Source organism: Geotrypetes seraphini, chromosome 6 (assembly GCF_902459505.1).
Source record: "Geotrypetes seraphini chromosome 6, aGeoSer1.1, whole genome shotgun sequence".
Classification (NCBI taxonomy): Eukaryota; Metazoa; Chordata; class Amphibia; order Gymnophiona; family Dermophiidae; genus Geotrypetes; species Geotrypetes seraphini.
Window position 1 is genome coordinate 74,029,037 of NC_047089.1, and position 12,795 is coordinate 74,041,831.

The following is a 12,795-nucleotide window of genomic DNA, read 5'->3' on the forward strand; positions in this document are numbered from 1 at the left end:
TCAGTTACGGTAAATGAGATTTTAATAAACCAGTTTTCACAGCTTTTGGTAGATGCCAATTTTAACCTGTGACAATATAGGAAGCTCTGCTGGGGGCGCCCAAGAACAGTAGCTTCCTCCGGTGCCACTTCAGGAAATTCCAAGCAGACAGCATAGCGAGAGGGCACCGGGAAGATGAGGAAGAGGTTGCCAGACCCACCACCACCTAGAGTACTGAAGCCACTGAGGATCTCAACAACCAGTGTTACCTCTCTGCTCTGAAAGGGGGCTCCGCAGCATAGCAGCCACAGAAGGGGACAGAGCGGCAAGAGGGTGAGACGCGCACCACGCACAGGCCCACCCCTCATGTCTCAATTAAGCATACATCTCAAGCCGTGTTTGCATGCACTGTCTCTCAATGTTGCCATTTGTAGGTTCAGGAAGAGGCTCGAGTTCCCTGGGGGAAGAATTGATATCCCTTGCTTCCTTATGCCAGAAAGGAGATGCGCAATTCTTTGCCCTTGCCTTGAGGGTATGTAACTTGCCAGGGAAGGGTTAATCTTGTCTGTCACTATGCGTGCTGCCCCATGTCGCAGGTACTCGGTCACGTGCTCACTTCCTCTCTCTACCATTGGCTGCGGCCTCACTGTTACCCTACCGTAGCAGCACTTTAATTATATTCGCTCCATAAGATGCACAGAGATTTCCACCCACTTTGGGGGGGGGCGAAAAAGTGTGTCTTATGGAGCGAAAAATATGGTAGATTAGCTACCTTGAGTCTATCTCTGTCATTCTTGAGGAAGTACACTAGTATATTCAACTGAACCTTATTAAAAGTGCTTTGATAACACAATGATTGATTTAAGGGACCCAAGTTCAAATCTCACTTCAGGTTTTTTTGTATTTATTTTTAATTGTGAGCTCTCTAAGGACAGAAAAAATACCTATCTAACCCCTCCTTTTACAAATACGCGATAGCGGTTTTTATCATAGGCCAGCACACTGAATGCTCTGCACTGCTCCCGACATTCATAGAGTTCCTATGAGAGTCGGGAGCAGTGTAGAGCATTCAGCGTACTTTCCTGAGCTAAAATCCACTACTGTGGTTTTGTAAAAGAGGGGGTAATGTTGGTGTTCACAGCTAAAACACCTGAATGTATGACCTGAAGTAATGTATATTGCAATATTATATATATTTTTCTGTTACTGGAGGGCTTACAATTTAGAAAAAAATCACAAAGCTAGAATGGGATTTTATTCTGGGTCCTCTCATTGTCAACCCACTTGTCTAACTTTTAGGCCACCCCCTACTCTGCATGGGCCTTTGGGTGGCCATCATATAAGATAGATGTTCCTATGCTGCCACATAGATGTCCATGTCCCTTCCCCTCCACACCCCCTTCATAATATGGATGTTTCAGTTTGTAAAATAGATGCTGATACAGGCTGCTTCTAGCTGAAGATCCAAACAATATATTCACCACCTAGTGGTAAGAAAGAGATGTGCAAGTTGGGATTACTGTATATATAAGAATATAAACAAAGAATTTAGGGCAAAAAAAAAGGTCCAAAAAAGGGTCTTGGTGTATATTCAATTCTTCCCCCTCCATCATAGCCGCTGCAAGCTTCCTGAACTGTCAGACTTCTGCTGCTGCAGTCAGCACATATCCATGCCACCACCATACCAGCAGCTAGCATTCCCTCCCTCCTGAACAAGCAAGAGAACCCTCCTTCCCCCAGGCCTACCGTAATTTCCTGGTCGTCTAGCGATGCATTGGGGCAGGAGCAATTCCTACTCAATCCTGCCCATTCTTTCTCCAAAGTAAGAATGTCTGCCGAGACTTTCAACAGCCTTATGAGACTTCCACTAGAAGTCTTGGCAGCTATTTTTACCACAGAGAAAGAATGTGCAGAAGTGAGTGGGAATCGCTCCTTCTCCAACAAGCTGCTAGACCACCAGGAAATCACAGAAGGCCTAGGGGAGTTACTCTTGCTTATTCAGGAGGGAGGGAATGCTAGCTGCTGGTCCAATAGGGGCACGGATACTGGTTCAGAGAGCTAACGGTGGCATAGGAGGAAGACTACCGGGAGGGAGGTTAGCAGGAAACCACGGGAAAGGTAAGGAGAGGAATGGTAAAATATTAAATCCTTGGTTTATATTCAAGTTACCATTGTTCCCTAAAAAGGTATCTCCATTTATATTTGGATAAGTTTATATTTGAGTATATATGGTATGTCAAGCACTCCTGAAGTTATATAATATTCACATTTCCTAATAAGCAATCAAGGGAGAACTTTTACTAAGCTGCACTAAATAAATGGCTGGCGGTATGACTAATGCGTGGATTTTCCACATACTTAGGCCACATTTAACATGTATGTAGGGTATAAAATAAGGTTTTAATGATAATCCAACAGACATTATATGGACAGACAGAATATTTGAAAGAAGCATTAGCAGTCTATTTGCCAAAGAGTTCATTAAGGTCAGAGACAGCAATGCAATTATTGGAGGTCTCAGTCAGCACATGACGTGCCAATAAGTCAGGCATCTTTCTCAATAGGAGGAGCCAGACTGTGGAATTTATTGCCAGGACAAGTACAGCTATGTAAGAATGTTGAACAATTTAGGTGAATGTTTAAGACTCAACTGTTTGCAAAGGAGTTTTATTGCTAAGATAGGTTATTTATGTCCATGTAAAAAAATCTAAAGTGTTTTAGATTATTGTTCTTTTAAACTTTTTAAGTTGGGAGGGATGTTTTATTAATAAGTTTGTGATAAAAGAAGATAGAGTTCATCTGTTAATGTATATAGTTGTAAAAGTTGTCTTTGTTGTAAATACATTGTCTACATATAATTATGATCTGCCTAGGTGTTAAATGGGCAAAATAAATTTAAATAAAAAATAATTTCCATTTCTTCAATTAATGGCCATGAGGTAATTTTTCAATCAATGTGGGATCCCATACCAATACCAATTTTCAAAGCGGCAAGGGATCCCACAATAACCACATGCTAATCAGTTAGTGTGTAGCATTGTAGCTGCACTAACCAATTAGTGTTGGGCATGCACAAAAAAATAAGTATTTTTTTAGCATGTGAGAACTGCACAGAGATACAAAAGCTACCATAGGATGCCTGAACATGTTTCAAAGAGCAAGAAAATAAAACCCCATGGTAAAAGTGCAACAGAGGAAAAGTGGGGAAGGAACTGTACACATCAACCAGAGATAAAGTCAAGTTTATTTAATACAAGCAACTATTTAAATTCCAAATATCCTATGTTGTCTTAAAACAGTATATTAAAAACAAATCTATCTTGCAGACCTGACATGGTCTCTGTTTCAGCTTTAAAAGCTTGCCTCAGGGGTAAGGATGATGATCTGATGGATGGTGCTCAAACTAGCCAAATTTAAAAAAGTCTGATAATAAAATAGATTAAGAGAGTATGGGCTCCTTTTACAAAGGCGCACTAGCGGTTTTAGCATGCACTTAGCACGTGCTAAAATGCCGCACATGCTAAAATGCCACGTGCGCTATCCGCTACCGCGTCCTCTTGAGCAGGCGGTAGTTTTTTGGGTAGCAAGCGCTATAGTGTGCGGTAATCCGGTGTATGCACTAAAAACGCTAGCGCACCTTTGTAAAAGGAGCCCTATGTTAAAATGTAAGACCAGTGTTTCTCTGGCGGGAAAAACATGTAGTGTAGTTATGCAGAAAAAAATCTAAATGTGTTTGATCCAGATGAGAATAGCAAAGTGGTGGCATAATGAGCCAAGATGCAGTAACAGAACAGAGAAACCTAGCAGGGTATTAGGAGAGATAAATGTAGAAAAATAAGAAGGCTTACCAGAATTCAGTACTTTATAAGTAAGAATGAAGATCTTAAACTGAACAACAAAAAAGGAAGGAGAAGTCCAACCTTATCTGCAGAAAAAACCAACCAGGAACAAACAAAAACCAACTGCAGATGTGTACAAGATGCAGGCAGAATCTTGTACACATCTGCAGTTGGTTTTTGTTTGTTCTTGTTTGATCTTAAACTAAAAGCAGAAGGGTATAGGAAGCCAATGATGCTGAGCTAAAAGGGGACAGACATGATCACATTTATGGGCATGAGTTTTGGGGAGGCCAGCACATACAATGTTACAATAATCTAACCAGGAAGAAACTAAGGAGCAAAGAAGAGTAGCACAGGATGAATTGGGAAGTATGCAAAGAGCACATAAAATAAAAAGAGTAGAAATAAGATTTTACAATGTTTGAAATATGTAAAGAAAAAGATAATTGGGAATCCAGTATCACCCCCATGTACTTCAAATGGCGAACTAACTGTAAAGAAGTATTTTTAATTAAGGGCGAAATAGATAGGGAATAAGATTGACCTGTAATCCAGAATGTAACAAACTTTATGGGATTAAGGACTAAGCATTTAGTTGAAAGCCAGATGTCTACCTGATTCACATATAGTTGTAGACTAGAGATTCAAATTGGAGGGGTTTTAAGGACAGACTAATAGAATGTCATCAGCATACATGTAGAATTTGACACATGTTGATTGAATAAGTGATGCCAGTGGACTCAAAAAGATATTAAATAAGACTAAAGTATTGAACCCTGAGGGATTCTTCAACAAAGTAGGAAAAAAGATGAGTGGGATTGCGACAGTTATGGAGAATGAACAGTTAGAAAGGAAGGAGTAAAACCACACACAAACCATACCAGAAACGTGAGAAGAGTCTAACCTTTTGAGAATAAGATCATGAGATACAAGGTTGAAGGCTGCACTGAGATCTAATGAGATCAGAAGGTTATAGTTGCCCTGATCAAGAGGAGCATTAGGTCATTTAGAAGGGAAGCTAGACTGAAAGGAATGAGGGAATTAGAAGATTCCAGATGTTCAGTGAGTTACTTACAGACAACATGCTCCAGCAATTTGGATAGTAAGCAAAGATTTCAAATTGATCTATCAGCTGGAAAGTTTGGCTCACTGGTAGAGCTGCCTCTGCACCCAGAGGTTATGAGATCAAATTCCAGTACTGCTCCTTATGACCCTGGGTAAATCACTTAATCCTCCAGTACACACTGCTTTGAATGCCAAAGCCACAAAAAGGCAATATACAAGACCCCATTCCCTAATTAGTAAGCATTTTTGGATCCAGTGATGGATTTTTAAACAATAGGTTTAACAGTACAGTATCAGTTTTCTAAGATAGATGAACTTCTCCAGTGGATGGATTCTGATAAATCATATTTAGAAGAAGAAGAAGCTTGTGGGTGTTAATGTTTATTTAGGGTGAAGTAATTGGATCTAGGAGACAAGCATATGGTTATTAGGCTCCTCTTTGAGGCAAGGAAGTATGATCATGTGTCACCTTTACTGTATCAGCACCACCAGCATCCAAATCAGTATCAATTCAAGCAAAAGATTTTTCTACTTGTTTATAAGGCTCAGTTTTGGCATGCTATCTTGTTCATCACCTCAATTACTTACCACTATACTACTATTGTTCAAACATATTTAGATCCTTTATCTAACACCAGCATTATGGAACTCTTTGACTTTAGCTCTTAGGGCCAAACTTTCTATTGCAAAATCCAAAACAAGTTTAAAGACTTTATTTTTTTATGGCTGCATTTAATAAGTAGTAAGTTCTCAGTGTTGGGGCCTAGGGATGACATTGTACTTGCCATAATTTCTCTCTCCAATTACTTATTCTAATTATTTCTACAAATTACTTCTTTTTTCTGTTACCATTTTTCTGTCCTATCTGATAAATTGGAGTTCTTTTCAGGCTATATTGTAGTCTGTAAACCACTTTGCAGTGGCAACACTGATAGGCAGTATAGTAAATGCAAAAAGATAAGACACTAGTGCTTGTAGCAGGGGCTTGCATCCCCTACATAACTCGTGTACCTCCATCTCACATGTAATTTAGGACAGGCTATGTCCTGTTTATTTAAATCTGAGGAAGCAGGTAGAACTAAGATTAATATGAAGAAAGTTGGATAATAACATTACTTGTCAAACTTGAGTTTAAATATGTACTAGTTTGGAGTTATTAAATCCAATCCTTTACTGCAGACATTCGTGGGTGGTGAGGGGGTGGCTTCAGGGATTCCGGCAGGAGGGACTAGGCATCCCATCTGCCGGTAGTCTTTGCCAGGGCAGGATTAATTCTTTGAGGGCCGCTAGGCACACAAGTATATTGGGCCCCCTAGCCCTGCCCTGCCCACATTCCGCCCCCCCCCCTTTTATTTACCTGTTTTCTTATTTACTTCTTTATTTCCACGTGTATTTCTTTTTTTCTTTTATTATAAAATTTTAAAAAAACCAACAAAGATTACCATACCAGTGCCAGTGTATAGTTTTAGTTCTATTCAAGGCCCAAACATCTCTGAACAAATCCCCCCCCCCCTTTCCTTCCCTTCCCACCTATTGCCCAGGACTTTAACTCTGAACCCTTTCCATATGTATATAAAAGTGTTTAAATGCATTGTAAAGCAGTAATACTATCCGAAACATAAGTCTATATTAATAACCAAGTTTGCAACTCCTCTCAACTACCTCACTCTATGTCATCCAGCTTTAACCCATATGTATAAGCAACCAAATCTGTAATTCCGTGTATGCTAATTTATAACAAAACAACAAGGCAAGCAGTCCACCAAAGAATCCAACGTGAAAGAAAAGAAGATCAGCAGACAATAAGGAGAATCAAATCAGGTTTATTTAAGGTGCTCCCAGGAACCATGCCTGATGCATTTCGCCAAACAAGGTTAGTCAATGCTAATAGAAAATCATGTCTTTCATACACACTGGACACAGAACCACCCTCACCCAGTATGGAATAAGTAATCACAAACTAACCCCCCCCTTTTTTTTTTTTTACAAAAGCACGAAATAAGTTTTTAGCACTGGCTGGCGGGCTGCATGCTCTGCACTGTTCTGACGATCATAAGAATTCTATGACCATCGGAGCAGTGTAGAGCATTCAGCATAAGAACATAAGCAGTGCCTCTGCTGGGCCAGACCAGAGGTCCATCATGCCCTGCAGTCCGCTCATGCGGCGGCCCATCAGGTCCAGGACCTGTATAGTAATCTTCTATCTATACCCTTCTATCCCCTTTTCTTTCAGGAAATTATCTAATCCCTTCTTGAACCCCAATACCGTACTCTGTCCTATCACACTCTCTGGAAGCTTATTCCAGGTGTCCTCTACCCTTTGGGTGAAGAAGAACTTCCTAGCATTGGTTCTGAATCTGTCCCTTTTTAATTTTTCCAAATGCCCTCTCGTTCTTGTAGTTTTCAAAAGTTTGAAGAATCTGTCTCTCTCCACTTTCTCTATGCTTTTCATGATCTTGTAAGTCTCTATCATGTCCCCTCTAAGTCTCCGCTTTTCCAGGGAAAAGAGCCCCAGTTTCTCTAACCTTTCAGTGTATGAAAGGTTTTCCATACCTTTTACCAGTCGCGTCACTCTCCTCTGAACCTTCTCGAGTATCGCCATATCCTTCTTAAGGTACGGCGACCAATATTGGACGCAGTACTCCAGATGCGGGAGCACCATCGCCCGATACAACGGCAGGATAAGTTCTTTCATTCTGATTGTAATACCTTTCTTGATAATACCTAGCATCCTGTTCACCTTCTTAGAGGCCACTGCGCACTGTGCTGACGGCTTCATTGTCCTGTCCACCAGTACCCCCAAGTCCTTTTCTAGGCTACTTTCACCTATTACCAGCATGTTGGAAACAGAAACCCGAGGTACAACTATACGATGGGAGGGATATTATTGAATGAGAGCAACCAAGAAAGGGACTTGGGGGTAATGGTGGACATGACAATGAAGCCGACGGCACAGTGCGCAACAGCCGCTAAGAAAGCAAATAGAATGCTAGGCATAATCAAGAAGGGTATTACAACAAGGACAAAAGAAGTTATCCTGCCATTGTATCGGGCGATGGTGCGCCCGCATCTGGAATACTGCGTCCAATATTGGTCTCCGTACCTTAGGAAGGATATGGCGTTACTCGAGAGGGTTCAGAGGAGAGCGACACGCTTGATAAAAGGGATGGAAAACCTCTCATACGCTGAGAGATTGGAGAAACTGGGTCTCTTTTCCATGGAGAAGAGGAGACTTAGAGGGGATATGATAGAGACTTATAAGATCATGAAGGGCATAGAGAGAGTAGAGAAGGACAGATTCTTCAAACTTTCGAAAAATAAAAGAACAAGAGGACACTTGGAAAAGTTGAAAGGGGACAGATTTAAAACGAATGCTAGGAAGTTCTTCTTTACCCAACGAGTGGTGGACACCTGGAATGCGCTTCCAGAGGGAGTAATAGGGCAGAGTACAGTACAGGGGTTTAAGAAAGGATTGGACAATTTCCTGCTGGAAAAGGGGATAGAGGGGTATAAATAGAGGATTACTGCACAGGTCCTGGACCTGTTGGGCCGCCGCGTGAGCGGACTGCTGGGCATGATGGACCTCAGGTCTGACCCAGCAGAGGCATTGCTTATGTTCTTATGTTCTTATGTACCATCGTATAGCTGTACATCGGGTTTCTATTTCCTACATGCAAGACTTTACATTTCTCTACATTAAACTTCATCTGCCATCTTTTTGCCCAGTCTCCTAGTTTGTTCAGGTCCCTTTGTAAATCTTCACAGTCCTCTTTAGTCCTAACCCCACTAAATAGTTTGGTGTCATCTGCAAATTTTATTACTTCGCACTTTGCCCCTGTTTCTAGATCATTTATAAATACATTGAGCAGCAGCAGTCCGAGTACTGACCCCTGCTGAACACCACGCCAAGTAGTGGCCCTTCAGTCCCACCCTTTGCCTCCTACCTGCCAACCAATTTCCGATCCATCTATGTATATCTCCTTCCACCCCATGGTTCTTCAGTTTCCGCAGTAGGCGTTCATGGGATACCTTGTCAAAGGCTTTTTGGAAATCCAAGTATATGATGTCAGTGGGGTCCCCTTTGTCCATCCGTTTGTTAATTCCTTCAAAGAAGTGCAATAAGTTCGTTTTGCACGATCTTCCCTTGCAGAAGCCATGTTGGCTTGTTTTCATCAGTTTGTTCCTTTCTAGATGCTCATCGATGCTATTTTCTATCAGCGCTTCCACCATCTTTCCCGGAACCAAAGTCAAACTTACCGGTCTGTAGTTCCCCGAGTCGCCTCTCAGTCCTTTTTTTAAGATGGGAGTAACATTAGTTATCTTCCAATCCTCCGGGATCACGCTTGTTTTCAGGGATAGATTGCAAATCTGCTGTAGTAGTTCCGCTATTTCCTCCTTTAGTTCTTTCAATACCCTAGGGTGGATTCCGTCTGGGCCTGGAGATTTGTCAGTTTTTAATCTATCTATCTCCTTGTGTACATCTTCAAGGCTTACCTCCAAAGGAACTGTACAGTTTAGGGGGGTGAAGAAACAGTGGTGCATATACACCAATACAGAACAAACTATAAAGATAGCAGATGTAAATTTGGTGAAAAAAAACCAAATCACTTTACAAATTAACAAATAAAAATAAAACAAAAAATGGAAAAAAAGATAATGCCTTTTATTGGACTAATACATTTTTAAATTAGCTTTCAGAGGTCAAACCCTCTTTCCTTAGATCAGTAAAGTATACTGCTGTTACAGTATCCTGTCCTGACCCGAGGAAGGAGAATTTGGTCTTTAAAAGTTAGTAAAAAATGTACTAAAATTAGCCCAATAAAACGATCACCGTATTTCCATTTTATGTTTATAAACATTTATCAACACAGCTACAATACTACTTTATCCTAAAGCAAACAAAATTAAAAATATAATTTATTTTTTACCTTTGTCATCTTGATTTTCATATAGGCTCTCTATCAGCTAAATTATGTGTTTGGGTATTCCCATTTGCACTAGAGTTCTCCATAATTTATACTAATCCACACAGTCAAAACCTTTGCTGTAGTCGATGAAGCAAAGGTATAGGGATTTTTGGTATTATTTGCTCTTCTCCAATATTCATCTAACATTGGACTAGGACTCAAGCACGAGTTGATGGCACCTAACAACCTTTGTCGCCCAGTTTCTGCTTTCCTCATCTTTTCATTTTCTTCCTTCCATCCACTGCCTGCCCCATTCTATCTGCCAACCCCCTTCCATCTTTCCATTTCTCCTCCTGCCCCCTCCCTCTCAGTCTGGTATCCATCCTATTCCCTCTGTTCCCCTCATGGTCTAGTATTTCTCTCCTGCCATCTCTCCTTCCCTACCCCTTGTGGTTTTTAGCATCTCTCTCTTCTCATTTCCTCCACTCAGATCTGATATCTCTGTCTCCTTCCCCATTCTCTGACATCTCTCTCTCCTCTCTCTTCCCTTTCCTTTTCTTCTCTGGTCTTCCTTCTCTATTTTCTGCCTCCGTCTAAATTAAATTATTTCTTACTATTCAGCCCTCAGTTTCACTCTTTTCACTGTGTCTATCCAAAGCATGCCATCCCTTTCATCCATCCCTCCACTATCTCACTAACTCTATCTTCTTCCCCCATCTAGCATATGCCCTTTTTCTTTATTCCATCCTTCTATACAGTATGTGTTCTCTGTCTCCACTTCCATTCAGCATTTGCTCTCCTCTCTCAACTGACATCTGTCTGCCCCCTTCTCTCTCTCCCCCCTTCTCCCCACTTCCATCATCTGCCCCCTTCTCTCTCTCTCTCTCTACCCAGGCCTATGTCTCTCCTTTCCCCTCACCTTTGCGGGTCACCACTCACCTTTCTTTCTGATTTTTTTCAAATGGCGAAAAGTAAGATCGGCAATGCCCCTCTCCCCCCCCCCCCCCCCCCCCCCGCTCCTCTGGCATCAACGGCACTTAAGATTGGCATACTATGGCATACTTTATATTGTTACTTGCTTATTTTTACTGCTGTAATTGACCATTGCTTATTTTTGACTTATTGCTGTACACAACCTTGAGTGAATTTATTCATAAAGGCAGTAAATAAATCCTAATAAATAAAATAAATAAATTATGTGTAACCATTAACAAAAAACTTTAAACTTTGTTTACCAAGCTATCCTCAATTTTCAAACACAGTAACACTCCAGGTTTTTTTTGGTAATGATCTAATCAAGGCTGAGTTCATATTTCCCCATTCATGATCTATGGAGTCACCAAATCATGCTTGCTCCCCAAGGCCCATGGCAGTGGTACTCACGGAACGACCCTCCTCCATTGCTTCTAGTTGAAAAAGCTCAGAAACTTTCAAATGCCTGCATTTGGTCAGTTGAGAAACACTTTCTTGTAACATTTCATACTTCTTTGGGATGGGAGTTAATATAAGAACATAAGAAATGCCGCTGCTGGGTCAGACAAGTGGTCCATCATGCCCAGCAGTCCACTCATGTGGCGGCCGTTTTGGTCAAAGACCAGCGCCCTAACTGAGAATAGCTCTACCAGCGTTTGCCTTGTTCAGCAGGAACTTGTCTAACTTTGTCTTGAATCCCTGGAGGGTGTTTTCCCCTATGACAGACTCCAGGAGAGTGTTCTAATTTCCCACCACTTTCTGGGTGAAGAAGAACTTCCTTACATTTGTACGGAATTTATCCCCTTTCAACTTTAAAGAGTGCCCTCTCATTCTCCCTACCTTGGAGAGGGTGAACAACCTGTCCTTATCTACTAAGTCTATCCCCTTCAGTACCTTGAATGTTTCAATCATGTCCCCTCTCAATCTCCTCTGTTCGAGGGAGAAGAGGCCCAGTTTCTCTAATCTTTCACTGTACGGCAGCTCCTCCAACCCCTTAACCATCTTAGTCGCTCTTTTCTGGACCTTCTCGAGTAGTACCGTGTCTTTCTTCATGTACGGCGACCAATATTGTACGAGGTGAGTGCGCACAATGGAGTTGGGGGTGGGGAGAATGTTAGGGATTGCATTGCACAGACTGCACTTCAGCTCTTCTTCTGACCTGATGGGCTGTGAGGAAGTGCGGCTGAAGGAGCATTTGAAAGTCTTTTTTTAGTAGAGTGCAGTCTGGCATGGGAAGGAAATACTATTTAAAGAGCATAGTAACATAGTAGATGATGGTAGATAAAGACCCGAATGGTCCATTCAGTCTGCCCAACCTGATTCAATTTTAAATTTTTTTTATTTTTTTTTTATTTTTTTCTTCTTAGCTATTTGTGGGCAAGAATCCAAAGCTTTACCCGGTACTGTGCTTGGGTTCCAACTGCCAAAATCTCTGTTAAGACTTACTCCAGCCCATCTACACCCTCCCAGCCATTGAAGCTCTCCCCTGCCCATCCTCCACCAAATGGCCATTCACAGACACAGACCGTGCAAGTCTGCCCAGTACTGGCCTAGTTCAATATTTAATATTATTTTCTGATTCTAAATCCTCTGTGTTCATCCCACGCTTCTTTGAACTCAGTCACAGTTTTACTCCCCACCACCTCTCTCGGGAGCGCATTCAAGGCATCCACTACCCTCTCCATAAAGTAGAATTTCCTAACATTACCCCTGAATCTACCACCCCTCAACCTCAAATTATGTCCTCTGGTTTTACCATTTTCCTTTCTCTGGAAAAGATTTTGTTCTACGTTAATACCCTTCAAGTATTTGAACGTCTGAATCATATCTCCCCTGTCTCTCCTTTCCTCTAGGGTATACATATTCAGGGCTTCCAGTCTCTCCTCATACGTCTTCTGGCGCAAGCCTCCTATCATTTTCGTCGCCCTCGTCTGGACCGCCTCAAGTCTTCTTACGTCTTTCGCCAGATACAGTATCACAGCTACAGAAGCTGTGATAGAAAAGCACTTAAGATCAGTAACGGTCCCCCCCCC